General features: G+C 44.6%; 1 long non-coding RNA gene across 1 annotated transcript in view; it reads left to right on the forward strand.

Annotated features, from left to right (window-relative positions):
• LOC116512742 overlaps nt 1-16,627 on the forward strand; it is a 154,463-nt gene extending 137,836 nt beyond the window's left edge. Inside the window, exons 4-5 of the long non-coding RNA XR_004255915.1 lie at nt 11,199-11,304; nt 16,392-16,627. This is a non-coding gene — a long non-coding RNA (uncharacterized LOC116512742). The remainder of the gene's footprint in view (nt 1-11,198; nt 11,305-16,391) is intronic.
• Nucleotides 16,628-19,545: the final 2,918 nt, after the last annotated feature.

Genomic DNA, 19,545 nt, shown 5'->3' on the forward strand with positions numbered 1-19,545 from the left:
TGGAGAAGAGCCTCATGCTGGGAAAGACTGAGAGCAAAAGAAGAAGGGGAGGCCAGAGAATGACGTGGCTGGATGGAGTCACTGAAGCAGTAGGCATGAGCTCAAATGGACTCCAGAGGATGGTAGAGGATAGGAAGACCTGGCGGAACGTTGACCATGGGGTCGCAACTAACAAAAATGCCCCTCTACCTACCCAGTTTAAGCCTTTGCACGTTGAAGAGGCTTCCCGAATTAATATTAAAAGAAGTAGCTGGTTTTGAACATGGCAGAAAAAGGAAACACAATAGCCGAGCCAAGAAAGTAGCTCCAGGGTAGATTCTTTCTTGCTCTACTTTCTACAAAGTTTCCTGCTCTCGTCTTGTTTCCTAAGAATTGTGATTTGCATAGATTTTAGATACAGGTTGCCGCTGGTAGGTTTTTCCTTATTTCTCTGCAGAATCTCATAGTAATAATTTCAATGCTCAATCAAGATTTCTGTGGTTCCCTGAGCGCTTTGTTCTTTTGACTTCCTTGTCTTAAATAAGTACCTTGGTGATTTGTTCAAACCGATTTCGAGAAGATTTCTTCTGCCAGATGATGTGTAAGAAAATGGACTTACCGGATTGGCTGGCTTAAAGATGGACCAATCCATGGAAGTCATGGGGATCAGAGTCTATTAGACCTATGAAAGCCATCTCATTGGAGGCCACTGTTCATGTCCTTTACAGATACAGATTGGGTTGGAAGGGACCTTGTAGGTCATCTAGTCCAACCCCCTGCCCAAGCAGAAGACCCTACACTATTTCTGATAAATGGCAGTCCAATATCTTCTTGAAAGCCTCCAGTGATGAAGCTCTCACTACTTCCGAAGGGCAACTTCTGTTCCACTGGTTGAGTGTTCCCACTGTCAGAAAAATTCTCCTTATTTCTATGTTGAATTTCTCCTTAATCAGTTTCCATCCATTATTCTTTCTCTGGCCTTCAGGTGCCTTGGAAAATACCGTATTTTTGGAGTATAAGACGCATCTTTTTCCCTCAAAAAAGAGGGTGAAAATCTGGGTGTGTCTTATACACTGAATACAGCATTTTTTGCCTCCCGAAACCCCGCCCCCTGCACCAAAATGGCCGTGTATAGCCTTTAGAAATCTTCTAGAGTGCTCCTGGGGGCTGGGGAGGGCAGAAATGAGCGAAAAACAGGCCATTTTTTGTTCATTTTGGTCCCATCCTCCAGGAGCACTCTACAAGCCTCCTAAAGGCTATTAATGTGATTTGGGGGGGGGGGAGGAAGGGTTGTTTTACAAAAAACAGGCTGTTTTGGGGAGGTCTGCAGAGTGCAAAAACTTTTTTTAAACATTTGCCTGTTCAAATCTTGGTGCGTCTTATACTCTGGTGGCATCTTATACTTCGAAAAATACAGTAGTTTGCCCCGCTCCTCTCTGTGGCAGCCCCTCATATATTAGAACACTGCTATCATGTCTCCCCTGGTCTTTCTCTTCACTTGGCTAGCCTTGCCCAGTCACATAACCTATGTTTTAGACTCCAGTCCCCTAATCATCTTTGTTGCTCTTCTCTGCATTTTTCCAGAGTCTCAACATCTTTTTATAGTGTGGTGACCAAAACTGGATAGAATGGTATAAGTACCTCACTTGATCTTGATTGTATCCCTCTTGTTTATGGAGCCTAGAGCTGTGTTGGTTATTCGGCAGCTGATGCCCACTGCTGGCTCATATTTAAGTGATTGTCCCCTAAAACTCCCAAGATCCCTCTCACAGCTACTGCTATTAAGCCTTTCATGTAGTCCTTGACTTAGAACCGTTTGTGTTGCAACCAAATCATTTAGAAGACCGTTTGAAGTTACAGTGGCCCTCGAAAAAGTGACTTAACGACTGGTCTCACACTTAAAATCATTGCAGCATTCCTGTGGTCACGTGTTCAATATTCTGATGCTTGGTAACCAGAGTTGGGTTGCTACCGGTTCGGCCTGGATTGGCCGATCTGGTAGTAGCGGCGGCGGGAGACTCCGCTCACCCACCCGGAAGCTTCTGCTCATGCACAGAAGTGTTGCACGGAGGGTGCATGAAGCGCACCGAAACCGGTAGTAAAGAAATTGGCGACCCACCTCTGTTGGTAACTAATATGTATTTACAACATGCAGCATACTGGGTTCATGTAATGTCCATGTGGGACCTTCCTAGTCAGCTTCTGACTAGGGGAGATACACTATATTGCCAAAAGTATTCGCTCACCATCCAAATAATCGGAATTGGGGGTTCCAATCACTTCCATGGCCACAGGTGTATAAATGAAGTACCTAGGCATGCAGACTGTTTTTACCAACATTTGTGAAAGAATGGATCGCTCTCAGGAGCTCAGTGAATTCCAGCGTGGAACTGTGATAGGATGCCACCTGTGCAACAAATCCAGTCGTGACATTTCCTCGCCCCTAAATATTCCACAGTCAACTCTCAGCTGTATTATAAGAATGTGGATGTGTTTAGGAACGACAGCAACTCAGCCACGAAGTGGTAGGCCACGTAAACTCGTCCAACATCAGTGTGTGACCTCACAAATGCGCTTCTGGAAGAATGGTCAAAAATCCCTATAAACACACTCCTGAACCTTGTGGACAGCCTTCCCAGAAGAGTTGAAGCTGTTATAGCTGCAAAGGATTGACCAACGTCATATTGAACCCTATGATTAGGAATGGGATGTAATTTACAATAAGTTCATATGCAAGTAAGGCAGGTGGGTGAATACTTTTGGCAATATAGTGTAACTGGTTCCTTAACAACCCCATGACCCAATAACTACATTGAATCACTAGATGTGGCAAAGCAAATAGGTTGTAAAATCAGGCTCAACTCACATAACAACCGTCTTACTTAGCAATGGAAATTCTGGTCCCATTTTGGTTGTACGTTGAGGCCCATTGGTTTGTTCTTCAGTTTCCATCTGGTGGAAAGAGACAGGCCCATGGCTGGATAGAATCAAGGAAGTGTTAGTACTGATTATAATGCCTTGCTAATAAGACCACACCTGGAATGTTGCATCCAGTTTTGGTTACCACGATATAAAAAAGATGTTGGGATTCTAGAAAGAGTGCAGAGAGAAGCAACAAAGATGACTGGAAGGCTGGAGGCTAAAACAGAAAGGACAGTTGCAGGAATTGAGTGTACATCTAGTTTAATGAAAAGAAGGACCAGGGGTGACATGATAGAAGTTTTCCGATATTTGAGGGGCAGCCACATAGATGAGGGGGTTCCAAACTGTTTTCCAAAGCACCAGAAGGCAGGACAAGAAGCAATGGATGGAAACTAATCAAGGGGAGAAACAACCTAGAACTGCGGAGAAATTTCCTGACAGAACAGTTAAGTCAATGAAAGACTGGCGTTCAGAAGCTGTGAGTGCTCCAAGCATGGTGGTTTTTAAGAAGACATTGGACAACGATTTGTTTGAAATGGTATAGGCAGGCTTTCCTGCCTGATCTGGGGTTGGACTAGAAGACCACCAAGGTCCCTTCCAATTCTCTGTTCTTCTGTTAATCTAGCCTCAGGATCTATTCTCCTAAAGCCTTGATGGCGAACCCATGGCACGCATGCCCAAAGTGGCACGCGAAGCCATGTTGCCCGATACGTGCGGCCTTGCCTGTTTGTCTTCTGGGTTTTCTGGCGCTCATGTTGGCGTGATGATCAGCTGTCCTTCACGCACGCAGCAGTGTCGAAAATCGGTGTGCACATGTGTGCTGGCCAACTAATTGTTGCGTGTGCATGCTCGCCAGAACCAGAAGTTAAGCTTTTCTGGAGTGTGGTCCCTTCATGTGTGCAGCAGTGCCGAAAACTGGCCTGTGCGTGCGCAACCGCTGGCTGATCGTCGAGCGTGCATGCGTGCTAGAACTGGAAGTTCGGCTTTTCCGGAGCGCAGCCCCGACAAGCGCGTGCGTGCATGTGTGATGTTTCTGCGAGTGCCGAAAAGTTTTGCCATCACTGTCTTAAAGTCTTGTACCCTCAAGGAACTGTGGCATAATTTTCCAAAGAGTATTCTCTTTTCAGGCTCCATCCAGACATGTGTTTCCTTGGAGTTAGCAGGGTGATCGCATCAGTCTTTTTTGTGGAAAGGAACTGCGATCACCTCCCTCAAAAACAGCAAAAGGGACACCAAATCTTTTTAAGATAAAGTTGTTCAGCTGGTCCATCAAAAGAGCATGACGTAAATACAGTAGTCCTTTGTCTCAGAGTGGGGAAGTTCTGTATGATTTCTTCTGTCCCTGGAAGTTTAATCGCGCATGTACCGTGAATAAATGGATTTAGTCTGCAGGTTTCCAGTGTGAGACTAATTTTAGGCTGCAACCTCGTGGCCAAAACGTCTTGTACAACTCTTGGCAACCTTAAGGCCTGTGGACTTCAATTCCCAGAATTCCCAGCAGGCCACGTTGAGAGATCATCTGTGTTTTACATCACTTTTAAGAAATAATCCAGTAAATAATGGGGGAAAGTCCAATTGTTACCATTCACATTTAACCGCCCAGCCTTTTGGCCTTTGAGAAATTTATTGTGGCTTTTTTGCTATTGTTTTAAGAAGCCAGGGGTGAGAGAAAGAGAATAGGGACAAGAAAAGGGAGTGGAAATCTAGGTCTCAAGGTTTTGTGAGAACTGTGAAGGAAGCCTGCACTTGACTGAGTATTGTGTTATGCTGGGGATTTCCTGGGGTTACCCTTAATAGCTCAGGGGATATTCTGTAAAGGTAAAAAAAGGTTCCCTTCGCACATATGTGCTAATCGTTCCTGACTCTAGGCGGGCAGTGCCCATCTCTGTTTCAAAGCCGAAGAGCCAGCGCTGTCCAAAGGCATCTCCGTGGTCATGTGGCCGGCATGACTAAACGCCGAAGGCACACAGAACACTGTTCCCTTCCCACCAAAGGTGGCCCCTATTTTTCTACTTGCATTTTTACGTGCTTTCGAACTGCTAGGTTGGCAGAAGCTGGGACAAGTCATGGAGCTCACTCCATTACACGGCGCTAGGGATTCGAACTGCCAAATTGCCAACCTTTCTGATCGTCAAACTCAGCATCTTAATCACTGAGCCGCAGCATCCCCTGTAAAGGTCATACTTTAGAAAAAAATAAATATATATTCATAGAACCTACACTAGCGGTACCCAATCCCTGGGCTGTGTCCCATTATCGGGCCGCGGAAGTGGGAGGCAAGCCCGTGAGGAGTGCATGCAGCTCCACTTGGTGTGTGCAGCAGATGGGCGTGCGTGCCCACCGCCGTGGCACGACAAACCGCGCTCGACTAAAGCGCGCCCGATTAAACTGCGTTGCTGACGTCATCAACAGGGCGACAACAGCCAGCGCGGAGAAAGAAGGGCGCTTTAAATAGCGCTTGAAAACAAGCCGATTCAAGTTAAGGTTAGGGTAGGTTAAGGGTTAGGGTTAGGTTAAGGGTTAGGATTAGGTTTAGCGTTAGGTTAAGGGTTAGGTTTAGGGTTAGGTTAAGGGTTAGGTTAGGGCTGTTGTCGCGCTGTGATGACGTCAGCTACACGGTTTCGTCGAGCACCCTTTAGTCGAATGCGGTTTTGTGGTGGAACCGACCACCGCTTGTGCAAATGGGGCGTGTGCTCGCCCAACACTTGCATCGACCATCCCATCTTCTCCCCCCTCCCCTCCATCCCCAAAAGTCAGAAAGGTTGGAGACTGGTGGTCTCCGAAGTCCAGCCTTGGCAACTGTTAAGACTTGTGGACGTCAAGTCCCAACATCCCCTAACCAGCACGGCTCGTTAGGGAATTCTGGGGATTGAAGTCCACGGCTCTTAAAATTGCCATGGTTAAGGCCCCCCTTAATGTTCTGCAGAGGTTGCTAAAGAAGAGAATTGGTTTTATTATTCTAATGGGCCTGCGGCTGAAACTTCCTCAAGGAATTCCAGAAAGGCTTCCAGAAAGGCGCTAACAAATGTTAATCGTAAAACAACTCTTGGTTTTTAAAAGCAGTAAATGAGAATGGTTGGTTTTATATGTGTTTTCCTTGGAAGTCGATTGCGTATTGTTTGGCTGTGATGAAACTTTCTGTCGTACCGAAACCGTATCTGGTTACAAGTGCGAAAGGATCAAAAGTAAGTGAAGACAATACTTTTAGCCGGATTTATTATACCGCTTGTGCTTGACTTAAAGCAAACCAGTGACACCGGAAAAAAGTGACTTATGACCGGTCCTCACACTTACAAACTGTTATAATGTTGCCACAATCATGTGGCAAAAAATTCAGGTACTTGGCAATGGATTTGATATTTATGATGATCTCTCGGTTGCGTGATGGCCATTTGTGACCTTCCGATGAGCAAGTCATAGGAGGAATCTGGATTCACTTAAAGACCATGATTCACATAACAACTGTAGCGATTCACTTAACAGCTATGGCAAAAAAGAGACTATAAAATTGGATGTGACTCACTTTAACAATTGTCTTGATTAAACAATGGAAATTCCAGCCCCTCCAAAGTCGAAAAAAGCCCCCCCCCCACATGTTAGATCTTGATGGGGGTTCCAGGTTGACTCAAACTCCCATCTTCTAAGGTCAGTAAAATGAGGATCCAGATTGTTGGGGGCAATAGGCTGACTCTGTAAACCACTTAGAGAGGGCTGTAAAAGCACTGTGAAGCGGTATATAAGCCTTCAGTTGCTATCTAGTGCTGAATTCTGCTTTTGGATCAGAACTGTTTCTTCTGGAGGAAGAAGTCCTGACCTACGACTACAACTCAGCCCCAAATTTCTGTTGATAAGCGAGACAGTTGATAAGTGAGTCTTGCCCTGTTTTCCAACCTTTCTTGCCACAGTTGTTAAGACACGGTTGTTAACTATAATCTGGATAGATGGATGGATTTTGCCCGGGACACTGCCACTGTCATAAATAGGAACCAGCTGCTACGCGTTCGAATTCCGATCATGTGGCCACGGGGAGGCTGCAATGGTCGTAAGAGTGAAAATGGGTTGCGCGTCACTTTTTTCAATGCCGTTGTAACTCTGAACGGAAACTAAACCAAGGGTTGCAACTCGAGGACTACCTGTGTTCACCGCATGGTGGACGCTGTGCCGTCTCCAGGGGCGCTAAATGTTGTGGTCTATGACAATTTGCCGCGGACAACGCGTCGGGGACAACAGTGACACTAATATCAAAGAAACAGTGGAATAGAATCGTTTAAGAAGGAAGGACAGAATGAAATGGCAAAGAATTTAAAGATTTTTTTTTGTTGATTTTAATAATTAAATGGAATTGTTTTGTTTTTTTTAATTGCCCTATGGGGATTTGACCGTTGTGCGTTTTCTACAGCGAGTCAGATCGTGACTTGGCCGGGGAGAAAGTCATCCCATTCTGAAAATTTGAACTGCTGCTTCCGTTTGCTTTTCCCTTCCAGTGCCAAGATCTACCTGGACGGCTGCGGTTTTCATAAAACAACAGGCTGGCTTTATAAAGAAACTGGAAAATCACTTTCCCGGCCAAGGCGGAAGGGATGAAGGGCTCTTCTTTTGTTATAAGTGCCGCTCCAGCCAGCTGAGAACTTGGCAGTTCTCAGGCCTGGGCCTGCGGCCACCAAAGCACACCAGTATTTCTTTCCCCCCTTGTTCCTTTCGTGCATCTCTGCCACCTCCCCGCCCCCATCAAGATCACACAACCAGAGGGTTCACCGACAAATGCGCGTCTGACAAACCGCAGCGACAAAACTGCGACGTCGAAATCGCGCCGACAAATGCGCGCCCACAAAAGCGCGCCATCAACAAACAACATAGTGGACTTGAAACAACGTAATAACTCTAACCCTTACCCTAACCCTAATTGCACTTTTGTGGACGCGGTTTTGTCGGCACGCTTTTGTGAGTGCGCTTTTGACGTCATGGTTTTTTCGGCGCGCATTTGTCGGGTCACGCAACCAGAGAATTACCCACAGACTAAATCCAGTCTGTTAGTCCTTTGGAAGCATACCTGAAAGGGCTTCAATGCAGAGGTGGCTTCCTAGCGGTTCGGCCAAATAGGTAGTAATTCGGCCGGACACATGACTCCTGGGTGCCGCCATCTTTATTTTCTGTTCTGCACATGCGCAGAACAATCTTCATTGAAAAAATGTAAAACCCCCCCTTTTTTTTTAATGGTGTGTGCATGCCAGTCCAGAGATAGGCCGTTTTTCACAAAACGGAGGTGTTTTTGCCTTCCCATAGCCTCCGGAAGCACTCTTTAGGATTCAGCAGGGCTGGGGAAGGCAAAAATGCATTCGCTGGCTGGAGGATTCTGGGAATTGAAGTCCGGACATCTTCAAGTTGCCAAGGTGAGAAACACTGATCTAGATAATGGATATATTCATCTATATTAGAGAGTCTCGGTGCATTGAGCTTCCAATGGTGTTTGTTTCTATCACTTTGTAAACTACTATGGCTGAACCTTCTGTATTGTACTCTAGATTGGGATATAAGGAAGTATACTGGCTGGGGAATTCTGGGAGTTGAAGTCTACAAGTCTTAAAGATAGATGTAAGTTGCCCATCTCTGATATGGGCCCACTTACTACAAAGGTTCCAAAATGGTTTAATTCTACGTTTCTTGTTTCCTTTCAAATGAAAGTCTGAATATAACTAAAACAGTTTTCCATATCATTCTTTAGGCAACAGCCCTGTATTGATACTGCAGTTTTATTAACCTGCATCAAGCCAATTTTGTTCATTTAAAATTGGCTTACATGATGGATTTTACAGCACTGTCTTGTGTATTTATTTTAAAATATTTCCATAGGATAAAAGACAAATTGAAAAACAAAAAAAAGTGCAAGGGATGAAAAAGAAAGGATATATAAAGGACTTCCAACCTTTTTATTGTGACCTAAGCTTCCTGAGACAGTAAAAAGCACATGCTTAGTCCCCAAAACCCTCTTTTTATTTCAGTAGCCGTGAATTATGTTCATTCACAGCCCTTAATGAGTCACAAATAGTTTGTAAAGAGTCTGACAAAAGTCTACCAAAGTCTTTCAGGATGAGGCTATTGAAGCACCCACCTTTATCTCCCTTGAAATGCTACCAAAGACCCAATTGGCAATTAGCTTGCAAGGCCACATGGAGCACAGAGTCAAAACGGAGCTTCAGAGTTTAAACCGACCAGAACGAACAAAGTTGCTTCCTACAAAGGCTCACGTGCCTTTGCTCCTCCTTTATGTCCTATGGGCGGGGCCAATCATGTCAAGCATTACTCCCAAGTCAGCCCTTTTGTCTTAACTGTTCTTGCCTTCTGGCAGCTCCACTGGGAACATGCTCCCCATGTTCCTCTGCCTTGCTGATGTCCGACTCTGGAGGCAGCACATAACTCCCAAATAGCCCTGGCCCCCTCTCTGCCTCCGACGCAGAGCCCTCATCAGAGCCTTTCCCCAGACTCCAGGACTGGCCCATGTTCCTCCCCAAACTCCTCACTGTCCGAATCTGCTGCCAGCTCCCTAGGCCACCAACGGACCACAACACTTTTCAACAATTACTGTCCTCCCTCTCCGTGACCCATCAAACCGCGCCCGATTAAGCCGGACCCGATTAAACCGCATCGCTGATGTCATCAACAGGGCGACAACAGCCAGTGCGGAGAAAGAAGGGCGCTTTAAATAGCGCTTTGAAAGCAAGCAGATTCAACTTAAGGTTAGGGTTAGGGTTAGCTTTAGGGTTAGGTTAAGGGTTAGGGTTAGGTTAAGGGTTAGGGTTAGGTTAAGGGTTAGGGTTAGGTTTAGGGTTAGGTTAAGGGTTAGGGTTAGGTTAAGGGTTAGGTTTAGGGTTAGGTTAAGGGTTAGGGTTAGGATTAGGTTTAGGGGGGTTAGGTTTAGGTTTAGGGGTTAATTTTAGGTTAGGGTTTACAGCGTGCTTCTGTCTCCGCGCTGTTGTCGCCCTGTTGATGACGTCAGCTACGCGGTTTAGTCGGACGCGGTTTAGTTGAGCGCGGTTTTGTGGTGGAACCCTCCCTCTGAGTTCAGTGTTATAAAAGCCCTTTCAGCCTCTTTACTCAATTCACATCTTCCGTAATTTTCAAATTTTCATGATTATACAAATTATCTTTTAAATTTTATTTCAAAACGTCTATGCAGGTAGTCCTTGATTTGGCAACTGTTCAAAGTTACAACAGCATTGAAAAAAACTAACTTACGACTGTTTTTGCAGCATCCCCATGTTCCCATGGTCAGAATTCAGACACTTGGTAACTGGCATGTACTTATGACACTTGCATTGTCCCGGGTCATGGGGTCACCATTTGTAACCTCCCCAGCTGGCTTCTGACAAGCATCAGAGGTTTTGGGGAGCTGGATTGGTTTAAAAACAATGGCAGTGATTCGCTTAACAACTTAAGAGCCGAGGTGGCGTAGTGGTTAGGGTGCAGTACTGCAGGCCACTTTAGCTGACTGTGATCTGCAGTTCAGCGGTACAAATCTCCCTGGCTCAAGGTCGACTCAGCCTTCCATCCTTCCGAGTTGGGTGAAATGAGAACCCGGACTGTGGGGGCAAGTTGCTGACTCAATTTGCTAAAAAAAATTGTAAACCGCTTGGAGAGGGCTGAAAGCCCTATGAAGCGGTATATAAGTCTAATAAATAATAAATAAATAAACAAACAAAAGTTGTAAAATGGGGCAAAACTCATCTAACAGTGCTTAACGATGAAAATTTGGGGCTCAGTTGTGCTCATAAGTCAAGACAATCTTCAAAAACATCTTAACAATTTTTTTATGCTTTCCTGACCGAATAGTTTGCAGAATTTGTTATTTCTGTGAATTCTACATATTCATAATTCTGATACATTCATCATTTGTTCCTCTGGGGGATTTTGTTATCCTTCCATCGAGATTTTATTGCATTGCACTTTAATTGTATGATTTGAGTGGCTGTAATAATTTTTTTTGCTGTTTTCAGTAGCTAGATTGCTGAGCATTACGACGTAGCAATGGCTCTTGGGTTGTATAGTGGATCGCTCCCTGGGTTTTTCCACAGGATCACAGTAAATCCACCCTAAGTCCTGAGGTTATTTTTGTGGCGGGGCAAGTCCTTCTCACTCATCCCAACCCACCTCACAAGATTGTTGTGCAGAAAAGGGGAAGGTTGTGGGACATAGTTCTAAAAACAATAATAAGGTTGAAAAAGTCCTCCCATGTTTTCTAAACGGTACCTTTGAGGTTCATCAGTAATTACGATCTGTTTTTCTTCTCTTGCTTCTTGCAGATTTTGGAGCGGGTACACAAATGGCCAGAGAAAGTCCCGTTTGATAAGTGATGGAAATGACATGATTGAATCAGAAAGAGTGATGCGGAGATGGAACAGTGCTTAGGTGAGCATGACAGATGGGTTAGATTGCCCTTTTGTCTTCATTATCTTTCTGTTCCTCAGTTTCTTTAGGTAAAGTAAGCATTTGCATTTTTTGTGTCTATTTATGCATTTATTAGATTTTTATCTTTATTTATTTGCTTTTCACATTTCTGAACCATCCATCTCCCTCTGAGGGACTATTTAATTAACTATCACCCGTATTTTTGGAGTATAAGACGCACCAAGATTTTAATAAGCAAACATAAAAAAAAAAGTTTTTTGCACTCTGCAGACCTCCCAGAAACGGCCCATTTTTCACAAAAATGGGTCCATTTTTTGTCAAAAAAAGGTCATGCATAGCCTTTAGGAGGCTTATAGAGTGCTCCGGGGGGGGGGGGGCGGCAAAATTGTGGTCTTCTAGTCCAACCTCTTACCCAAAGCATGAAACCTCATACTAGTGGTATTCTGGGCAAATGGATGTCCAGCAAAAAACGGTCACAAAACCTGGCCTGTTTTTTGTGAAAAAAGGGGGGCATGGATAGCCATTAGGAGGCTTATAGAGTGCTCCTGGGGGCTGGAGGGGGCAAAATTGAGCAAAAAAAGGCCCGTTTTTCATTCATTTCTGCCTTCCCCAGCCCCCAGGAGCACTCTGAAAGCCTCCTAAAGGCTATGCACAGCCATTTTGGTGAAGGGGGAAGGATTTCAGGAGGCAAAAAATGCTGTATTCAGTGTATAAGATGCACCCAGACTTTCAGCCTCTTTTTTTGAGGGAAAAGGGTGCATCTTATACTCCGAAAAATACGGTATTTCATAACTAACTCCAGGCTGCAAACTTATATAATGCAGGTAATCCTTGACTTTAATCATTCATTTAGTGACCATCGGAAGTTACAACAGCACTGAAAAGGGGAACTTACGACTGATCTTCCAAACTGTTGCAGCATCCCCACAGTCATGTGTTGAAAAGTTGGGCTTGGCAACAGACATGTTTTTTTTTCCCCTTTAGGGTGTTCCAAGATAAATCGGTGGCTGTTTCTAGTTAGATAAAGGTGTGCTTGTTCTCTGCTTTTGTTAAAACAATTCCAAGAAAATAGAGTTCTCTTTACTGAAAGCTTGAAGAACCATTTAAGTAATGGAGTCTAAACTGTTCCCAATAATAGCCTGTGCTTGGTTTCCGAGATCTTTCCTTATCTAAACAAACAATGTCCGAAGCAAGTGACTTCCAACTTCCTGCTGGCTTCCCCAGTGATTCTTTGTGGAATCAGTGGCTGCTGCTGGGTGAGTGAGGGATTGCAAGATTGACTGGGAAACCGCCAGAGAACGTTGAAAATGTAACTCACTCAACACAACACAGTATCGCAGCAACCCTAATTCCTACACATTCATTAATTTCTTCCAGTGGTCATGGTTGACATCATCACAGTAGTAGTGGTAGTAGTAATAGTATATATGTGATGTATGAGAAATACTCAGTAATTTGAAAGGACTTTCAGTATGAGTAGCGGAAAAACCCAACCTCCTTTTCAATCTCTCTGGGGGATCCGGCATTTGGTGCTCCCCCTGAGTATTCAAATACACAAGACTTTGTTGCCATTTTGCAAATTTTGAGGCAGCCAAAGAAAGGGGCTTTCCAGCCAAATTGTTGTTCTTAGTAAGCTAGCCTTTAAATATATACCTTGTGGGTTAAAGTGATGACCTGGGAGTAGCCATTCAAGCCATGCAGGGAGGGGCGGGGGAGCTTTAAAAAAATATATATATTTAAAAATAGTTTTAAAAAGACAAAATTAACAGGCCAGGTTAGTTTCTAGGAAGTGAAGAAAACTCCCCTCTCAAGTCTTTATTTTAATCTCCTCAGATGATCTATTTCAATTCCCCCACCCCCAATGTGACTGAATTCTTTTCATCCAATCCAGTTCTCGTCTTTGGAGAACTGAGTTTTGAAGGATAAATAAAAGTTGTCGGCAAGATTGGGTCTCCCCGCTCTTCAAAAGAGGTTTGTGGTCTGCGGTTTCAGCTGTTGGACAAAAAGATAGGCTCAAAATGTGGAGAGTAAATTAGGATACAGGGAGTCCTCCACTTACGACGTTTCGAATGTTTGAAGTTACAACGACACTGAAAAAGTGGTTTATGTCCATTTTTCACGCTTAACAACCGTTGCAGCTTCCCCCATGGTCAGGTGATCAAAATTGCTCAAAGGTGCTTGGCCATTGTCTCCCTATTTATGACCGTTGCAGTGGGACTGACAAGCAAAGTCAGTGGGAGCCAGATTAACACTTAACAGCTATGTTACTAACTTAACAACTGCCATGATTCACTTAACGACTATGGCAAGAAAGGTCATCAAATGGGGAAAATTCGCTTAACTGTCTCGCTTAGCAAAATAAATTTTTAGGCTCAATAGTGGTCGTAGTTTGAGGAATATCTGTGTACTCTCATTGTATCATCTGTGCTACTTGTTCAATGTATACTCAGACATTCTCCCCGTGATCCAGGAATCTCCAAACCTGGGAACTTTATGACTTGTGGACTTCAACTCCCAGAATTTGTCAGCCAGCCATGCTAGCTGGGAATTCTGGGAGTTGAAGTCCACAAGTCTTCCAAGCAGACATGTTTGGAGACCCACCTGGTCTACAATGAAAGTTACTTCCGATAGTCTTTAGGAGAGCCACTTAGAAACACTAGAAAAACTGCAGGTTACCTGGAAGGAGGTGTATTCCCACACTTTGGCCCATTGGGGAAAAAAATGAACAGAATAATCGTTAAGTTTTTCTAGGCTCCAGATTTAAAGCATGTATTAACTGGATTTCCAGAGGAACAAGTATGTATTCTGGACTGCACCAAATCAATAATCATTGATTAGAGCCAATTTGGTGCCCTCCAAGTGTTTGGGGACACAGCTGTACAGTTCTCTCCCTTCTCAGTTGAATGTAATATAATATTTCACGTAGCTGATGAAATTGACAGGATTACAAAGCTGCCATCTTCAGGTATTTTAAGCTACAGCTCTTCTAAGCTCCAGCCAACAATGTCCATGATTGAAGCTTGTCATATCCTAAGTATGTCTGATTGCTTTATCACAAGAGGTCTTTTATCTCTTGCCACCAATATTTGTTAAGTTCTTCTGATTCCCTTTCCTGTTAAATATCAGATCCTGGAGTGAAGGTAAGAGATTTCAGAGCATTTGAGTTTCTCTGTAACATCAATGTTTTCCCTTAATCCTCCTTTTATTTTCTCAAGGAACTCCAGTTAATAAATTCACACCTCTTGATATTTTTATTCAGCAATTTCGCACTGCAGCCACTTCCTGAAAATCCCTAGCATGGTGCCATCCATTTCAGATCAGTTGCTGATTGATCAATGGGACTTAAAATGTTTTGAACTCTAGCTGCAGCCATAAAATCTTGTAAAGCAATCAGTTAAAACCTGGCAGTCCAGGTTCATAGGTTTCCAATTTAAGGTGAAAAGGAACAAGGGTGTCCAAAAAGAGAGAGAGAGATCGTTCTTGAACTGGTAAATTAAATATTATATACCGTATTTATTGGCGTATAACACGCAGTTTTAAAACTAAAATTGGAAGCTTAAACCCTGCCTGCGTGTTATACGCCGATACTGCGTGTTATACGCCGGGTCCACTGTTCCCTCTAAGGCCGCGCACATGGCAAGAAACCCCCGCGCAGAGGTTTCTTTCAAAGCAAACGTGGGGAAGTCCTTTGCAGGCAGCTAGAACTGGCTGCCTGCAAAGGACCTCCCCAACTTGTTTCAGCGGCAGCTCTCAGCCTGGCGGCAGCGTCACACAGACTGTGGAAGGAGGGGGAGGAGGAGGGAACCAAAGAGAGCTTTTACCGAGTCTGCGCCCCACAGCCAGGACCGTCCTTGCGCCTCCAGCCGCGTTTCTTCCTGCAAAGCCCTTCGGGCAACCCGAGAGTTCCGCTGGACGCCAGAAGGGCTTTGCAGGAAGAAACGCGGCGTTTCTTCCTGCAAAGCCCTTCTGGCGCCAAAAGGAACTCTCGGGTTGCCCGAAGGGCTTTGCGGGGAAGAAACGCGGCTGGAGGCGCCAGGACGGTCCTGGCTGTGGGGCGCAGACTCGGTAAAAGCCTCTCTTTGGTTCCCTCCCCCTCCTCCTCCTCCTCCTCCTCCTCCTCCTTCTTTCTGGAGCCCCTTCCTCAAAGATTTGGTACCAAAGCAATGGCGGTGAGGAAGTTGTGTCTTTTGGATTTTGCACTGTTGTCTTTTCAATGGTTCTCAGACTGGTTGAACCTTTAGCAGCTGGGGTGATATTCTTTACTGTTAAGGTTACAATTGGATGTGTTGGACAAATCTTAAAAGATGAAACTTTTATTAAAACGTTTGACTTAACTAAAACGTCTTCCTTTTCTTCTTCTTCTTAAATATGATTTATTTATTTATTTTTACTTCAGAAGTTTGATGACCGTTGTACAAACTAATCCAACCTAAATGTAGAGGAGGAGAAGAAGGGGGGGGGATTTAAAAAGAGCAGAGGAAAAAGAAAAGAAAGCATGAAGAAAACATAAAGAAAGGGATGGGAGGGAGGGAAGGAAGGAAGGCACTTTATGTTGAGGAGTTAATGTTATAATTCATGTTCTAATGTTATAAATTTTAATCCAACATTAAGTTCCGAGCTTCCAAGTCATTTATTTTTAATGAAAAAAATTTTTACTCAAATTTTTGTGTTAAAATGGGGGATGCGTGTTATACGCCGGTGCGTGTTATACGCCGATAAATACGGTAATTTTCAACAATTCACAGAAAGGAGCGAGAGACAGAGATACCAAGACCATGTTGGAGCTAAATGGCTTCAAAAGACAGACTGTTTGGTTTCTGAGTCTTGCCGATCAAATATTAACTGTTCGTTCTTTTCTGTGAAATGGGCTATTTATTCTGCGTGTGATGCAAAAGGGTATTTCTGCTGGATGATAAAATATGCAGCATTGGAAAATGGGTGGGTTAAAAAAAGAAATCAGAGACATAGTGGCCGATTAGATATAGAGACAGAATTAGAATCGGGAGTTAAGTCACCAGATCTGGGAAACCTCCTATTCCATTTTTTTAAAATGGAGGGGTCTTTGTTTCTTTTCTTCTTTTTAATAGGCAGAATTTACCAGTGCGATGAAGATCAGCATTTCTGCAGGCCAGATCCATACTGATAATCTACATGTTAGGAACCTGGAAGCTGCCGTCATTAAAGTGGCTGAGAGTGGCTGTTGGATTCCTGAATGCAAAGCAGTTCGTGAGAAAATAGCTGTCACAATTACATGCCCTCGTCACCTCAAGACTGGATTACTGTAATGCGCTCTACATGGGGCTGCCCCTGAAGAGTGTTCGAAGACTGCAGTTGGTCCAGAATGCAGCCGCGCGAGCGATTTTGGGTGTACCTAGATACACCCATGTACACACATCCTCCGCGAGCTGCACTGGCTCCCCATTGGTCTCCGGACGCACTTCAAGGTGCTAGTCGTTACTTTTAAAGCCCTACCTGGTTTAGGACCCTGGCTACCTGAGAGACCGCCTCCTGCCACTTACCTCCCACGACCAATAAGATCACACAAGTTGGGCCTCCTCCGGGTGCCGTCGACTGGACAATGCCAGCTGGTGGCGCCCCGGGGAGGGCCTTCTCTGAACTGCGCCGGCCCTGTGGAACGATCTACCCGTAGAGATACGGACCCTTACCACTCTCCCGGCCCTTCCATAAAGCCACCAAGACCTGGCTGTTCCGGCAGGCCTGGGCTGTTGGTCATATCCAGCCCCACTTAGACAAAATGGATGGTGTATTTAATAATTGTATTTTTTATCTTAAATTTTAAATGCTTTTTTATCTTGCCTGTGAGCCGCCAGAGGTCCCAATGGGAGTGGGCGGCATACAAATTTTATTAAACTGAAACTGAAACTACAATAAAGCATATAAAGAATCTTGAATCTTCTGGTGCCTTTTATGCAAATGTCGCGTATTGCTGCTACCTTCCCACCAAGGTGGTTCCTATTTTTCTACTTGCATTTTTACCTGCTTTCAAATTGCTTGGTTGGCAGAAGCTGGGACAAGGAACGGGAGCTCCCTCCGTTACGCGACGCTAGGGATTTGAACTGCCGACCTTTCTGATAGACAAGCTCAGCATCTTAGCCACTGAGGCACCGCGTCCAGAAAAATGTACTGGAGTCTTATTTTGTGGGATTCGCAAAATAAAAGTTTTCGGACTTTCATTTGTTGAGCAGAAGCGACACGTTTTTCTTCCTCCCTATAAGTAGTTTGCTGGGAAAACAAAATAAGCTTGGAGGGAAACCAGCAACAGATAAATAAGCAAAAGGAACCTGTGACCTTGGTAATGATGCCGATAGTCAAGATGCATGCTTGGTGGGAGAATCAGAATAAACTCTGAAGCAGAGTTCTTGCCAGCCCAAGGCTGTGTAAATGTTATGTTCTCTTTTCCTTCCCCCTAGCACCTGATAGGATGGACGGGGCTGAGTAAATAAGAAGGAAGCATTTTAGGGCAGGTCAGACTGTCAAAATATTGTTTGCTCTGGAAAGCAGTAATTTTTTCAAGGCCCGAAGGAGAGAGAGAGAGATTGAAAGCTTATATAGGTATGGAGATTCCAGGATGGTGTGAGAGGTTGGATGTAATGTAGACCCAATGGTGCTTTGTTTTTCTTTGGAGACGTTTCACTTCTCATCCAAGAAGCTTCTTCCATTCTTTGGTTTCCAGAACTGAGGAAGCTTCTTGGATGAGAAGCGAAGTGTCTTCAGAGGAAAACAAAAGTACCGTTGCCTTTTAGTCTTCATTTCTAGAAGAGAAAATGGAGTGGAATGGAATGCTTTATTTGTCTCCAGCGTACATACAATGTACATTCAAAGCAACAGGATAATAATGATGATGATGATACCAATAACAAGTGATTCTATATGCCTTCCTGACTATATGCCTTGATAACTGTGAGAAGGATCTTGGAGTTTTAGTGGACAGCCAGCTAAATATGAGTCAACAGTATGCAGGGGCAGCCGAAAAAGTCAATGCAATCCTAAACTTGATTAATCAAGATCAAGTGAGGTACTAATACCACTCTGTAAAGCCATAGTAAGGCCACACCTAGAATACTGCATCCAGTTTTGGTCACCACACCATAAAAAAGATGTTGGGTCACCTGAAGGCCAGACAAGGAAGAATGGATGGAAACTGACCAAGGAGAGATTCAACCTAGAAATAAAGAGAAACTTTCAGACAGTGAAAGCAATCAAACCATGGAACAGAAGTTGCCTTCAGACGTTGCGGGAGCTTCATCCCTGGAAGCTTTCAAGAAGAGACTAGACTCCCATCTGTCAGAAATGGCATAGGGCTGTGATGGCTAATCTTTTTTGGATCACGTGCCAAAAGCGGGGAACGCAGGGGAGTCGTGCGCAGGTGTGCCCATGCCCATAATACTATGTGCACAACCACTGAAGGCTTCGGAGCGCGAAAAACGGCCCTACGAGCAAACTGGAAGTCCTTTTCCGAAGTTCTGGTTTGCCTGTGTGGCTTCAGGGAAGCCTCCGGAAGGCAAAAAACAGCCTTAAAAGAAGGCCGAAGTCAGCTGGCCAACATGCGCATGCGGGCTGGAGCTGACAGGGCAATTCCTTGCGTGCCCTAACAAATGGCTCCACGTGCCATATGTTCATCATCACGGGTATAAGGTCTCCTGCTTGGGTGGGAGTGGACTAGATCAGTGGTTTGCAATCTTGGCAACTTTAAGACTTATGGACTTCAACTCCCAGAGTTCCTCAGCTGGCTGAGGAACTCTGGGAGTTGAAGTCCACAGGTCTTAAAGTTGCCAAGGGTGGAGACCACTGGACCAGATGACTTCCAAAGTCCCTTCCAACTCTATTAATCTGTAATCAGCCTTTTGAAAAAGCACCGTTAGGACAACCGTGACCTGGATGATAGATAATCTCCACAGACATGTAATGTAGTCCAACTATAGCAGTTAGACTTATATACCGCTTCATAGGGCTTTCAGCCCTCTCTAACGGTTTACAGAGTCAACATATCACCCCCACAGTCTGGGTCCTCATTTCACCCACCTCGGAAGGATGGAAGGCTGAGTCAACCTTGAGCTGGTGAGATTTGAACCGCCGAACTGCAGATAGCAGTCAGCTGAAGTGGCCTGCAGTACTGCACCCTAACCACTGTGCCACCTCGGCTCTCTACTGGTGGCATCCAATCCTTCCAACTCTTACGAATCCATGAACCTCTTGAAACCGGAGATTAAAACTTAGAAG

The sequence above is a fragment of the Thamnophis elegans genome, chromosome 8, assembly GCF_009769535.1.
Source record: "Thamnophis elegans isolate rThaEle1 chromosome 8, rThaEle1.pri, whole genome shotgun sequence".
Lineage (NCBI taxonomy): Eukaryota > Metazoa > Chordata > Lepidosauria > Squamata > Colubridae > Thamnophis > Thamnophis elegans.